Source organism: Nymphalis io, chromosome 9 (genome assembly GCF_905147045.1).
Source record: "Nymphalis io chromosome 9, ilAglIoxx1.1, whole genome shotgun sequence".
NCBI lineage: Eukaryota > Metazoa > Arthropoda > Insecta > Lepidoptera > Nymphalidae > Nymphalis > Nymphalis io.
Window position 1 is genome coordinate 5,503,797 of NC_065896.1, and position 14,319 is coordinate 5,518,115.

Sequence of the window (14,319 nt, forward strand, 5' to 3'; positions counted from 1 at the left end):
CGGATAAATCAGCTTGGAGTCGTTTTTGGTTTTGTAGTAGTGTAATATATACAGCGACTAAAACTGAAATAAACCAGTTTGCGCTAGCTAACTATCACATGCTTCGATCTCGCTCAAGAAGCGTTAGAAGTGTCATTTTGTTTATTATTCTTTTGTAATTAAGTCTATTTATAGTAATTATATTAAGTAATGATAGTGAAAACTTACGTCGTCGTAAAAAAGTAACAATAAATATGAAAAGATAATACTTTAATAGGCAATAATTATGTTTAATATGTATAATATTAAGTACCTATAAAAATTAAAAAAAAGAATAAGTACCTATTTGTTTATTTATTTATCTGTTGACGGTGGACCAGTACAAACGCAAAAACGTCTTAAGCTGATTTTGCTATAAGAATTGCTATGACGATTGTTTACATGAAAATTGAAATAGATAATAATAAAGATGGCAAGTAATAATGAACGGCGAGGTTAAAGTTCAAATTATTATTAAGAAAAAACAATCGTATTTATAAATCAAATCTATATTTTGTTGTGAACAAAATTGTGAATAAAACCGGTTTCACGTATCACATTAAGATTCTCTTGTTACCACCACCAGGCCATCTCGGCTTATGTTTTTATTTAGCACGAATTCTAATCCAATTGAAGCGACCGATGTCAGTTTAGTTTTATTTTTATTCCAAACTTGTTACAGAAGGGATTTTCAACGAATTTGAGTCTACATTTTTGAGATAAAATACAAAGTAATTTTTTACAACTTGACTTCAATCCAGTCATAGTATACGCTACCCGTCTAAGGCAGGGATTTAACATGATACAATCTTTATTTCTAGGCTACTTCATTTTGATCACAAGCAAAACATACTTTATTGAAGCAATTAAATTAAATGTTTCGATCGAGAAGAACCGGCAAAAAACTGTAGTTACTTATTCGTCAATTCAATTACGTTTCACTGATGTTTTTCTTTCCAATTTTAATTAAGGCAGTATCTCAATTCAAGTACTGCTTAACCATTTATGATTTGTAATGTAATTGGTAATAATAATGAACTGTGTATAGATCATACTAATGATCATTATCCAAAAAACGTTTAGGTTTATTTTATATTTACTAGTTTTAAAAAAGAAATCATCTTTACTAGCAGAAATAGAATTAGGGTTCATGACGTATTAAAACAGAATAGAATATGCAGACCAAAAAAGTAAAAATTAAATTCAGTTATAAACAAAAATTAAATTAATGGTATGTACAAAAGCGATCTTATTGGTATTACACATATCAAGTTGTCAAGTATTAGCTTAATTTTAAGTGCTTTTAATTTTAGTAACCGTCCATACTTAATACTTAAGCTCCTTAGTTAACTAAAAATGGACGATCAAACTTATGCATTTAACTAATATTTATTAAAATCATGATAGGCAAAATTCGTGTCAAGTACTGGCCAAGGCATGTATAGTTGTATACAGCCCATGATTTATGCCAAGGCCAACCAGGCACCGGCCTAGGGCCCTCTAGGGAGGAGAGGCTTGGTGTATGTGGTTCAAATGTCAAAGTGCCTAAAGGTCTTCGACCTCTAATTACATTTGCTACTTATTAGTAAATTTACTGTTTCCATGCATTAAGTACATAACTCAAATTAAGTTGTAATTTAGTTAATTACTTGATATGTAAATCAGCCTTATGAAGGCGATCTCTTCTAGACAACCTAAAGTACATGAGATCGTTAAACCGGTGAGGACGCGAACAATTATAGAATAAATTTAATCAATTTATTTAATAACATATATTCATATATTTACGAACGTAATAAAAGAGACGTTCTGCTTATATATATTTTATCTTTATTTGCTCTTATTATTTCAAGATCATTACGATATACGACGCGTTAAATTATACATTTTATTTCGTCTTTATTGAAATATTTTGTTTAATAAGAATTATTTATTGCATTTTTTTGACATAAATGCGTACTGAACGGCATATCTGACTACGACAACGTTAATAAAAAATATCTAATGCTATATAAAGTTTTAATATATTTCGATAATGGGAAACTAATACAATTTAAGAGATGCTGAAGAGCAAATATGATCCAATAAGTGAATCATAATCGAAGACTTGCGAGGATATACGTGCTTACTTTGTGTTAATCATTACTATTTTTTTATAGAATATGAAAGTTTGTTTGTTTAAACACACATTCACACATTGTTTAAACACACATTTTACTGGTGGTAGGGCTTTGTGCAAGCTCGTCTGGGTAGGTACCACCCACTCATCAGATATTCTACCGCAAAACAGCAATACTTGATATTGTTGTGTTCCGGTTTGAAGGGTGAGTGAGCCAGTGTAATTACAGGCACAAGGGACATAAAATCTTAGTTCCCAAGGTTGGTGGCGCATTGGATATGTAAGCGATGGTTGACATTTCTTACAATGCCAATGTCTAAGAGCGTTGGTGACCACTTACCATCAGGTGGCCCATATGCTCGTCCGCCTTCCTTTTCTATAAAAAAAAAAAAAAAAACATTTGTTTATTTTAGCTTTCACGTCGTTACTACTCAACCGGTGATCTTGAAATTTTTACACTATATCAAGGGTACGGAAAAGGATGTTGCTAACACTTAGGCGAAGCCATCAAGAAATTCTAACACTTGTATATATATCCACCATCCACTGGACATCGTGGTAGGTTTATTTTAAATCCTTCTCCTTAGCGGAAGTCGAGGCGTACGCGCAGGAGCATTCCTAGATATTAATTTTACTTAATCACGTTATGTTAATGGTGTGAACGCTCACATCATGCAATAATTTATAATGTATATGTAATTACTGCGTTATATATTACGTAATGCCTTTAGCGTTATAATTGATTCGGTTAAAAGGCATATTTAACAATATTAAATAAACAAAAATAAAAATTGTTTTTATAAAACAATTTTGATAAGAAATAGATAATTTTATATATTAAACAAAACTACGAACTAAAAAGCTTTAAAATATTATTTTTAGTTATATTTTTATGTCCATAACAAGTCAAAACCAGAACCGGTCCATAGAGGTTGCTTGATCGTCACGTAAACATCCTTGACAACCAGTCATTCATGAGGCTAATGCGGACAGGTAATTGGAGCGCAATATATCATTTTTTTCAAATCAACCGTCCGTCAGGACCGCCTAGTGACCACACAATTATTAATTATTCCACCACCAAACATCAATATTTTGTATTATTGTCTTCCAGTTTAAAGGGTATATTAATTAAGGGATATCTTACATGCCAAGGTTGGCGTTGGGCGCAATTTCTAAGCCCAATATGGGAAAATTATACGGTTTAGCGACTTTTGAATAAGGAATATTATCATCATTCATAATACCCTAGCGGTTAGAACACGTGAATCTTAACCTTAACCGAAGATCACGACTCGAACCCGGACAAGCAATTTTGAATTTTCATGGGCCTAATTTGTGTTTATAAGGACAATCTGCCAGCATGGTGGAATTAGCTACGAACCTTCTCAAGAGAGGAGGGCTTAGCCCAGCAGGGGGACATTTACTGGCTGTTATTACTTGGTTGGCTTTATTTAGGACATTTATGTTTAACATATTCCAATTTAGCTTTTATAAATAAATCTGTGCCGGTGGCGTCTAATAAAATATTTTACAAATAGTTTACCTATAACATCACAAGTAAGTTGTCCTATAAAACATCACATGTTCACAATTATCGGCATTCAAGTGTTTTTTTTTACTCATTTAATTAGATGTTTATCTAACATGTTGCGTCATAATATCAGTTTACTATGTAACATCCGTATCGGTCGAATTATCATAAAGCTGTCTAATTTCTGTGAAAAGCATTTTGAACATTTTGGCGAAACGTGACTTATGTATACATTTGACTCTACTGCGATATTAGCAAGCTGTTGCTGGCAGAATGCCATAATTGTATCGGGTACTAGGTTCTAACTACACTCGAAAGGAAGTATTCCTTCATAAAACTAGACGTTTTCATAAGCGGTAATTACATGTATATATTATGATGACGCGAAGGGTTTATTTAAGATATTGCACATTTTAATACATAATAGATTCAAACCGTCAAAAATATGTCGACACTTTAGGACCTAGGAGGGTCCAAATATGGTGTCACAATTATTTTCAGAAATATTGTCCGACTTGGAGTACAACTCTTGGAATCCACAACCTTATAAGATAGCTAATATTCCAAAACTCCCCTTTTTTATTTAGACCAAGTATCCAGTTTCCACATACATGTGTGCGGAAGACGATAATTAGCACAATCAATTTACAAAGGCTTTTTTCTAATAAGATTTGTTGAGGTCATCATAGTTATATATAGACAAGGTTATTTAGACGAAAGCCCAATAGCCTCATTGAGTTTTGTCGGAGGCATTTTGTCTAAAAATAAATAAACTTATAAGAAGCAATTTTTCCTTGACTTCGATAGAATTATTGAGCTTCATATATACCCATTTAGTTGTTGATTTAAAAAAAGGAATTGTACTTTTCTCCAAGGTTTAAACTGTTAGCATACCAAATAGTTACTTCATTCAGTTCAGAGATTTGCCGCAAAGTTAAGTAAAAAGAAAAAAAAAATCCAATTATATTATAAGCTATACTTAGTCTAAAAATAACTATTTATTATATACTATTTTTTTTATATAGAATAGGAAGGCGGACGAGCGTATGGGCCACCTAATGGTAAGTGGTCACCAACATCCATAGACTTTGTCATTGTAAGAAATGTTAACCATCGCTTACATCACCAATGCGCCACCAACCTTGGGAACTAAGATGTTATGGCCCTTGTGCCTGTAATTACACTGGCTCACTCACCCTTCAAACCGGAACACAACAATATCAAGTATTGCTGTTTTGCGGTAGAATATCTGATGAGTGGGTGGTACCTACCCAGACGAGCTTGCACAAAGCCCTACCACCAGTAAAATATACTTATTCCATATATAATATTCCAAAATATACCACCAGTAAAATACTAAATATACTTATTCCTCCACTATTTGAAATAATCCACTAAATTAATTGTGCAATGCCTTAAAGTATTCATTAGCTGGCATGGATAAATGACCATTCAGCTTAAAGCCCAATTAGGTAATCTCGCTTGGAACAGGATGCCAGATACTAGAAGTTGGAAATAATATCAATCTAGAAAGAACAGGATCTTAGCCAATAATTAAAATACTATCTTGTAAGGAAAACTAAAAAAAGCCTAATTTGTAAAATAAAAAGCTGTAACAATGTGAAAATTGCCTTATTAGTTTTTTTATGTTTTAACAGTAAAGTTTCGTTTTTAATTAGGTTTCAAATACGTACACCGCTATGGTGCTTTTCGATATAAATTCAATAGGATTCCCATTTACCATAATGTTTTATAAATAGAGAAACTGTAATAAGGTCATATTTCGTTAAAAAACTACTACATGTGAAATGCCTGTGGAAGGCACATACTATAAAAACTTACCGAAAAGTAGTAAATGCTTCCACAATATTATTAAGAAATAATATAATTTAGAATGATTTATTCTACGTGTTTATGGCAATATTTAAAGAAAAAGCCATGCATTATTTAAAAAAAAAGTGTTCGCAACAAGTCCGCGAAAAATAAAAAAGTGGCTTTACCCTATTCCAATCGGAGTAGGAGTAAAGGTAAACAAATCGTAGATTTACAAATTGCATGCGGTTTTCTAATTGTTCTGCTATACTACGCGCTATAAACAGTTCTTGATTAATTTACCTTTATTTATAATACAACACTATTCCACTTAACTAGTTATAACAACATTAATTTAACTTTCGAAGTTCCGATTACAACTTCGCGAACATTTTAAACGCCATTTTTTCGCAAATCCATAGTGAATATCATAGATTATTCAAGATCTCGACCAATGATATCGCGTCAATTGTTATCGGTGAACAATGATATCGGTGTCAAAAATGTTTATTTGGGTTTATTATTAGGCTATAGATAAATTTTAACAAAGACGGTAAAAAGAACAACGCCACAGACAAAATGCGGTTAAGCTATTCTGCTCAGCTCAAGAATTCTTTACATTCCTGAAGAATTAGGCTGTCAAATGCAAAAAGAATTTAACAAATCCGATGGGTAGTTCCAGAGATTAGCGAGTTTAAGCAAACAAAGCTGTAGAAGCTTTATTATATAAGTATAGATAAGGTTTCTTGATACTACATCTCTATAATCTACATCTGAACAAGTGATAGCAGTTTAACTAATCTCAAAGATAATGATTTCGAATAATGTGAAAGTATTGAAAAACATAATAGTTATTTTGGTTGGCTTTGATTATGTTTATAATAAAGAATCTAAGACTAAGAATATCAGGTGTGGTAGAATTATGATTTACAACTCTATATTACATCAACTGTCTAGATAAAGTTGATAGAAGGAAGAAAATGGATCACAAGCTGAAAACTTCACTTAAAGCACTGCCAACAATATGACGTACAAAGGCTATCAGTGTTTTTTTTTATAATACAGCAATACCATCTTTCAAGGTGTAACTAATATTCCTGTTTTTCTCTATCTCTAAGCATAAATCTTTTGTTAGGCGTGGTTACAACAATAGACCAAGTGTTAAGAGATTAAACCAAAGCACAATTACAAGTAGCTCAAATGATGCTTATGCTATGAACATATAACTCAGATTGTGTATGCTAATTAACAAAACAATTTGTTCAACAGAACTTACCAACAACATACCAATTTAAAATAATATTACAAACATTTGTTTAATATATATGATGTTATCAATTATAGATGAACTCAATAGAATAGTTTCAATAAACATATATATAGATAATAAGTTAAATGGTAAATAGTAAAATTATTTGATATTATTAATAAATGCTCAGGTTTAGAACAGTAAGTATTTCATACTCAATGATAGGTACATAATGCGATCTACATTTATAGGTATCTAATTAAATTACTAATTGTTTTTCCTCAAAATCAAAGGAATCTATGTACTATAAGGTTTTTAATATGTTTTTTAGATTTTATCTAATTTTTTTACGCGAACATTAAAATATTTACTTAATAAGTAAAGCAAGACAAAGGCTCATTAATTTGAACATACTACTAGATGAAAAATGGCCATGCGTCATACTTTAGTAAAGTCATGTTTATCGGAATTTGCTTTACAGTGAGAGGAATTTGATCGTTTTCTTGTTTATAATTAGATCTTATATTAATATGTATAAGCAAAACAATAAACCTTTGCAAGTAAACAATTTAATATAACAAAATTTTCTCTGAGAAAATAAATTACTTACATAGTTAGTTTTCACTTTCTTGTAATATGTTAGTCTTGATAGTTTGTTGCAAAAATAATATCAAGGTCATGTTAGGCTTCAATATAAATAAGAACAAAGTATGAGAAAAAATAAATAGAATTTTAATAGCTACCTGCGAATTTCGAGGACAAGTTCACAACTTTACAAATCACAACACGAACACAATCACATTACACAGCAAGTCAAATGTCAATTTAATTCCGCAATTTGCTTGTAGACATTTGACATTGACAATTATATGTAATCGTTTAGTATTTGCTTTCAATATAATATTGAAACGTAGAATAAGTACAAAATAAATAATTTTGTAATTAGTCTTTATTTAAATTAAAATTAAATATGTATTTTAGATTTGTACTACTAAATTTAATTTTGGTAAATATCACGGTTCCATCTCGAAACAGCCATAGAGTATATAACCACTACGATTTAAAAAAGGTATTTTTATCGTTTTTACTTTTCATGACAAACTGACAGACGTTAGGAGCACATTTTCTCTGAGGTGATTTATCTCTTTATGCTTATGAAATAATTAAAAAAAAACTTGTAAATTTACTTCATTTTTTTTTCAATATTTTATAGCTTTTATTTTTTGCAAGACTCACAACTGCCTGCATCGCCTCGTTGGTTTGGTGGCTAAATATAAGGTGAATTTGTCGAAAAATTCTCAGTAGCGGCCCGAAGTCTAGAAGTTGGAAGTGTGTACCATCTCATACCTCGGAAAGCAAGTAGTTGCGTTGTACGTTCAGACAACTTGACAAATCGGTGCAGTTAGATTCGGTTAGAAACATTATATTGTTTACAGCTATTATATTTTATCAGATTTTAAATTGAAAGATATATTAGGTCCTTATATATGAAATTGGCGTTTTGTACGGGAGGAATATAATTTTTTTTTGGTAATATATATTTAATTAATCAAAGCGTTGTTATCTATGCACTTTCGCCAACTCATAGGTAGTTTCTTCCTAAAACCTAGTTCCTATCCCTTTACTAAAAAAACCATGGGGGCGAGAATCCATAAACTCTTTGAAGGCGGTTTGGACTGCCGCATCGGATTTGATTTTTTTTCATTGTAAGAAGTTGTCCAAATTTCGGAAAAAATGGTAATCTGTTGGAGCAAGGTCCGGGAGTACGGTGGATGTCGCAGACATTCCTATTGTAGCTCATTTAACTTAGTGGTTGTTTGTTGTGCAGTGTGTGGTCTTGCGTTGTCGTGAAGTAGCAGTGGCCTAGTGCGATTGACCAATCTCGGTTGTTTAGCAGCTAGTTCTTCCTTCATGGTTTGCAGTTGCTGACAATAGATATCTGCCGTAATCGTTTGGCCAGATTTTAGAAAGCTGTAGTGAACGACACCGGCGCTAGTCCACCAAACACTCATAAGTAACTTTTTCTGAGTCAATTTTCGTTTAGGGCAGGATTTGGCTGGGTCTCCAGGGTTCAGCCATTGCGACGAGCGCTTCCGATTATCGTACAGTATCCATTTTTCATCACAAGTAATGATTCGATTTAAAAACCCTTCATTATTGTGTCGGTTGAGCAAAGTAACACATAGTCGACGCGTGTTTGCAAGTTCGATTCACTCAATTCATGAGGTATCCATCGTTCAAGTTTTTTTATTTTCCAGATTTGCTTCAAGTGGATTAATACAATTTTATCACTTCCCTCGAAGCCTGCAGCTATCTCTGAAGTGCTTTGTGATGGATCCGATTCCACAATAGCCTTTAATTCTTCATTTTCCACTTTGGTCTCTGGCCGTCTTTATAAATTTGAATTTGGAATTCTTAACCAAAGAGGAGATTTTTCAGATCAAAGTGGTCAGTGCGACAAAATGCTAATTTCATATGTAAGGACCTAATATTATGGTTATGGTACTTTTATGGATAATAAAGTGGTAAGTATCGTTTAATTTTTATAATTATAATATCTCTGATATTTTGTGTTCGTGTTTTTATTTGTTTATAAGAAACAATAACTTGGAAACCACATCTTGACAAAATTAAAAACAAATTAAACAATGCATCATTAAACGGAATTATAAGAAATATTACTAGATGTCTTCCACGCCAAGTATACGATTTATAAATCCCTAATCAAACCACATTTAGACTATTTAATAAAAATATTGGGTACAGCTGCCCCAACAAACTTAGCGCAATTACAAGTTAAGCAGAACAAATTATTACAACATTTTTTAATTACGACTTTTTTACATGAATTAAAAAAAAATACAAAGATAAAAAAATAATGAAAGTCGTTCAAACTTACAATTAATTTTAGATAAAAATAAACACACAGAAATACAATTTAATAAAAACCATCAATCATAAAGAATAAAATTAAGAAACGCTAATAACATAAAACTACCAAAACCCCGTACTATTAACTTTGGGAAGAAAAATGTTAAGTTTGACGGAGCAAAACGATTTAAGAATTTACCAAAAAATATTAAAGAAGCAAAAAGTATGCGTCAGTTTAAGAGATTATTAAAAAGCAACATAAAATAACACAAAAATTCGAGATGGTCCAGTGGTAAGAACGCGTGAATCTTAACCGATGAACGTGGGTTCAAACCCGGGCAAGCACCTCTGAATTTTCATGTGCTTAATTTCTGTTTATAATTTATCTCGTGCTTTTCGGTGAAGGAAAACATCGTGAGGAAACCTGCATGTGTCTAATTTCATCGAAATTCTGTCACATGTGTATTCCACCAACCCGCATTGTAGCAGCGTGGTAGAATAAGCTCCAAACCTTCTGCCCAAAAAGGGAGAGGAGGCCTTAGCCCAGCAGTGGGACATTTACAGGCTGTTACTTATAAAATAACATGCTCTAAGGAATTATTCTCTCTTATTCCTGCTTCCCCCTTCCTTCATAAGTCTATGCGTGCTGGCTCTCGATGTAACCGCCTAACTGTGATATCAATTCCATCGCGCTCAAAGAAATTTGACAACTCCTTTCTTTGTCGCCCTTCCAAAAAAATGGAATTCCTTACCAGCTTGCTTGCATGGCGATTTTGCTTTGCATCACCAGCGGAGTACCACAGAGGGAGGGAAGAGGGGAAAATGTTGACTTTTTCGCCGTGAGAGCGCATACCTGTGTTTTCTTGGCATTAAACTCAACAAGATTATCAGAGCCCCATTTGGCGATGAGCTAGGACGTTATCCTATCGAGTTCAATGACAAGATCCTTCCGCCTCTCCTCAATTTCCGCTCGCCCAGCCACTGCGCGTCCGTGGTATCCACCATGCACTGTACTATCGTCTGCATAGCAATGTATGTTCCCAAGAGAGAGCATATCATTGATATGCAGAAGAAAGAGTGTGGGAGATAGCACAGATCCCTGGGGGACCCCAGCATTCACTACATAGAATTGTGAAGCGCAACCATCAACTAAGACACGAAGGCTACGCTTGTGTAGGAAGCTGGCAATCCAGGTGCATAGCTGAGCAGGCAGACCATAAGCCGGCAGCTTGGAGAGAAGACTTCTGTGCCAGATCCTGTCGAAAGCCTTGGAGATATCGAGGCTGACAGCCAACGATTCTCCATGCTTGTCGATAGCTTCACCCCAGAGGTGTGTTACGTACGCTAGAAGATCACCTGTGGACCTTTTTGGTCGAAACCCGTACTAACGATCATTAATTAAACAGTGATCTTCTAGGTAATGGATCAGTTGGTTGTTTAAAATCCGTTCCATCACCTTACAAAGTACTGAGGTGGTAGCTATTGGCCGATAATTTGCCGGATCAGACCGATCCCCTTTTTTGGGAACCGCTTGCACATTAGCTCTTCTCCGAGCCTTCGGCACACATCCCGAAGAGAGAGAAAGTTGGAACAGGCGCGTTTACACAGGAGACAGCTCCGCTGCGCACTTCTTCAGCACTATGGCTGGTATTCCATCGGGACCGCTAGCTTTCCGTACATCAAGTGATTGCAGTTCCGCACGCACATCACGTTGCCTGATTTTAATGTCAGGCATCGTATGGCCACATGAAGGTATTGTAGGTGGCAGCGCACTACAATCATCGATGACGGAATTGTCGGCAAAGAGTTTAGCCAGGAGATCAGCTTGCTCTTGAGGACTGTGAGCTAGCGATCCGTCCGGATTTCTGAGCGGTGGCAGCGAAGGTTGGCAGAAATTGTTTTGCACAGACTTGGTCAGACGCCAGAAGCTACGGGAGCCCCTAGGATGCGAAACAAGGTCATGACCAATCTGTACAATGCGCTGTGCATCCGCTCTCGTGTATGCCTTTCTACAGGACTTGGAATTTTTATTGTAGTTTGCTTTCAGTGACTCAATGTTAGATGCCCCGCTAATGCAGCCGTTGATCCACTTGCGATATGCCGCCTGCTTAGATGATACAGCATCGGCACATTCACGAGTGAACCAACGGTTACGCGTACTCCTACTGACGAGATCTGAGCTAGGAATGTAGTATTCCATTCCCAACATGATCTCGTCAGCAACAGCAGCGGCACTAGCTGTCGGGTCATTCCCACTGAAGCAACGTTCCTTCCAAGGGACCGACGCATAGTAATCGCGCATACCGTCCCAATCTGCCGACTTATAGTGCCAAACGCGACGTTTGCATACCACTAGTGGCGGCAGCTTGGCCTGTGGCACTCTGGTAGATATAAGGCTGTGATCCGAAGAGCCAAGAGGAGCCTGAACCACAACCTGATATTCCACTGGGTGAGAAGTCAGCAGAAGGTCCAGTAGAGAAGGTGCTTGCCCATCAATGTCTGGGATCCTGGTGGGCTGATCAACCAGTTGGGTCAAATCATGTGTGAGAGCAAAAGCATGAGCAGTCCTTCCAGCATGGTCAGTTTTGAGGGATTTCAACCATGATTCGCGGTGAGCATTAAAATCCCCCAAAAACACCAATTCCGCGTTAGGAAACTGCTCTTGCGCAGCATCTGCCACCCGACTAAGATGGTCAAATAATCGGCTTGTCTCCAAGTCACCATTGTGGTATCTGTAGAGGCACACGTAGACTCGACTCTGACGAACCAGGTCCACACGTACCACCAACATGGAGAAGGAGGGGTCCTCCAAGCAGCGCAGTCGGTGACAGCAAACATCCGTCCTGACGAACAAGCACACTCCGGATTTCGCTTTGGATTCTTCAAGCGTGTAGCCGGGATAATTAAGGTAGCTGGTATCGGCAGCCGTCCTGCCGATACCCGCTACCTAATATTTGTGTCTCCGTGAGAAACAACATTGCTGGCCGTGCTGTCTTGAGATGGTGGTGGACGGCGTTGAGGTTAGCGTGGGGTCCACGGATGTTAGAGAACTCGACCTCAAACAGCGAGGGTATGGTGGGGGTGTGCACCGCTGTACGACCGTTATTTCTGTTTCTTTGCGCTACCATTCGGGAAAAAAAAATGGAAAAGAGACGTGAAGCGAGCGACGTATTGCCACGATAGGGATGTGCAAAGTGTGGAGGCGTGTTTCCCCAAGTGGTTGCCAAAAGGAAAAATACACTGACCCGCCGGACGGAAGTGGCCGCCGGGACCCCACCTTCCGGTCACCAACCGGCACGACGGTCCACCCCGAGATTATGCGTGGCCTGGTGGGGCAGCCTCACGAGCTGGTTAGGCACGCTCAGGCCCCTGTACTATGCCTAAATACTTAAATTCTCACTCACTCATACCACTTCCTAGCTGTACTTAATCCGTGTATTTGCGATAAGACCGCAAGAGTCTATCGACAGTAATGCAAAGCTTTCACACATACCCTCTTCGAAATTGTATTTTTCTATCATTTAATAATATCATTTATACATGCCGCTTTGTCGCGCCACTGGGCAATTGTTGTAGTAATATTATGTTCTCATGTTAGTGAATGTTAATGAGAATAAAGTTTCTTTAACCCGAAACAATTAATGTATACTATTCCTCTGTATCTTCATTTGGTGTAAAGCATTTTGAACATTTTGGCAAAACGTGACTTATATCCATTTGACTCTACTGCGATATTAGCAAGCTGTTGCTGGCGGAGTGCCATAGTTGTATCGGGTACTGGGCTTTAACTACACTCGAAAGGAAGTATTCCTTCACAAAGCTAGACATTTTTATAAGCGATAATTCCATGTATGTGTTATACATTTATGATGAAGGTTATGGTAAAGAATCTAACTTTTAAATTCTATTGTATCGTAATAATTCTCAAAATTTCATACATTATCTTGATGTGCACGATTCTTTACGTAAGGTTAAGATTCTATTCTTAGTCAGTTAAAATATGTTCCTTGTAACGCAATTCTGTATGAAATGCCTGAATCTTCGTATATTTGAAATTAAAGTCGTATATGTAAAAAAATTACAAAAATATAATGAAGACATTTATTAGCATATATTCGTAATAGGAATAATATAATTACAATCCTGTACGTCTCATGATGACGATTTAACCCAGCCGTTGTTGCCTGCGGAAATTATATTTGTTTTTATATGTAGGCTATTTGCTTGTTAAATTTTTGTGCTCTAATGTCATGTACAAAGTTCTTTTACATTCTTATAAACGTTCGTCATACTAATAAGTATGTAAATTAAAAACACTATCTTAATACTACTACTAAAAAGTAAAAATATATACATAATATCTAAATTATTTTCAACATTAGTTCATAATTAAAAAATAGTTTGATTAAAAATATTTTAAGATCTTAATAATTTTTTTCTCCTCTTTATTAAGATTAATTGGAAATAATTGTTGTCCACCTTTTTCAGCGAATTACTCGCTTAGGTTTAGGCGAATTGAATATCAATTCACGATAAATACATAACTGACAATTTCATTTTGGCTTGTAAGACTAGAGTTTGATGATGTTAAACATGTTTCGTGTTTCCGTCATGTTTCATTATTTCCGGTAGGGACGTGAACGACGTCTGTTGCTGTAAGCGTGTGCCGTCCGAATTTACGATCGACATCAATATTGTGCATAGACACATAATGAA

The 14,319-nt window shown here is 35.5% G+C and overlaps 1 protein-coding gene across 5 annotated transcripts in view; it reads right to left on the reverse strand.

The window, feature by feature from the left end:
* The window catches only part of LOC126770820 (keratin, type I cytoskeletal 9-like), a 97,828-nt gene that overhangs the window by 10,712 nt on the left and 72,797 nt on the right, over positions 1-14,319 (reverse strand). For 3 of the 5 annotated variants that reach the window (XM_050490404.1, XM_050490405.1, XM_050490400.1), the window contains exon 1: positions 7,476-7,526. The gene's annotated coding sequence lies outside the window, so the exon portion shown is untranslated. Of the gene's footprint in view, positions 1-7,342; positions 7,455-7,475; positions 7,527-14,319 lie in introns of those variants that run through there. The other 2 variants (XM_050490401.1, XM_050490403.1) reach the window with 2 other exon arrangements.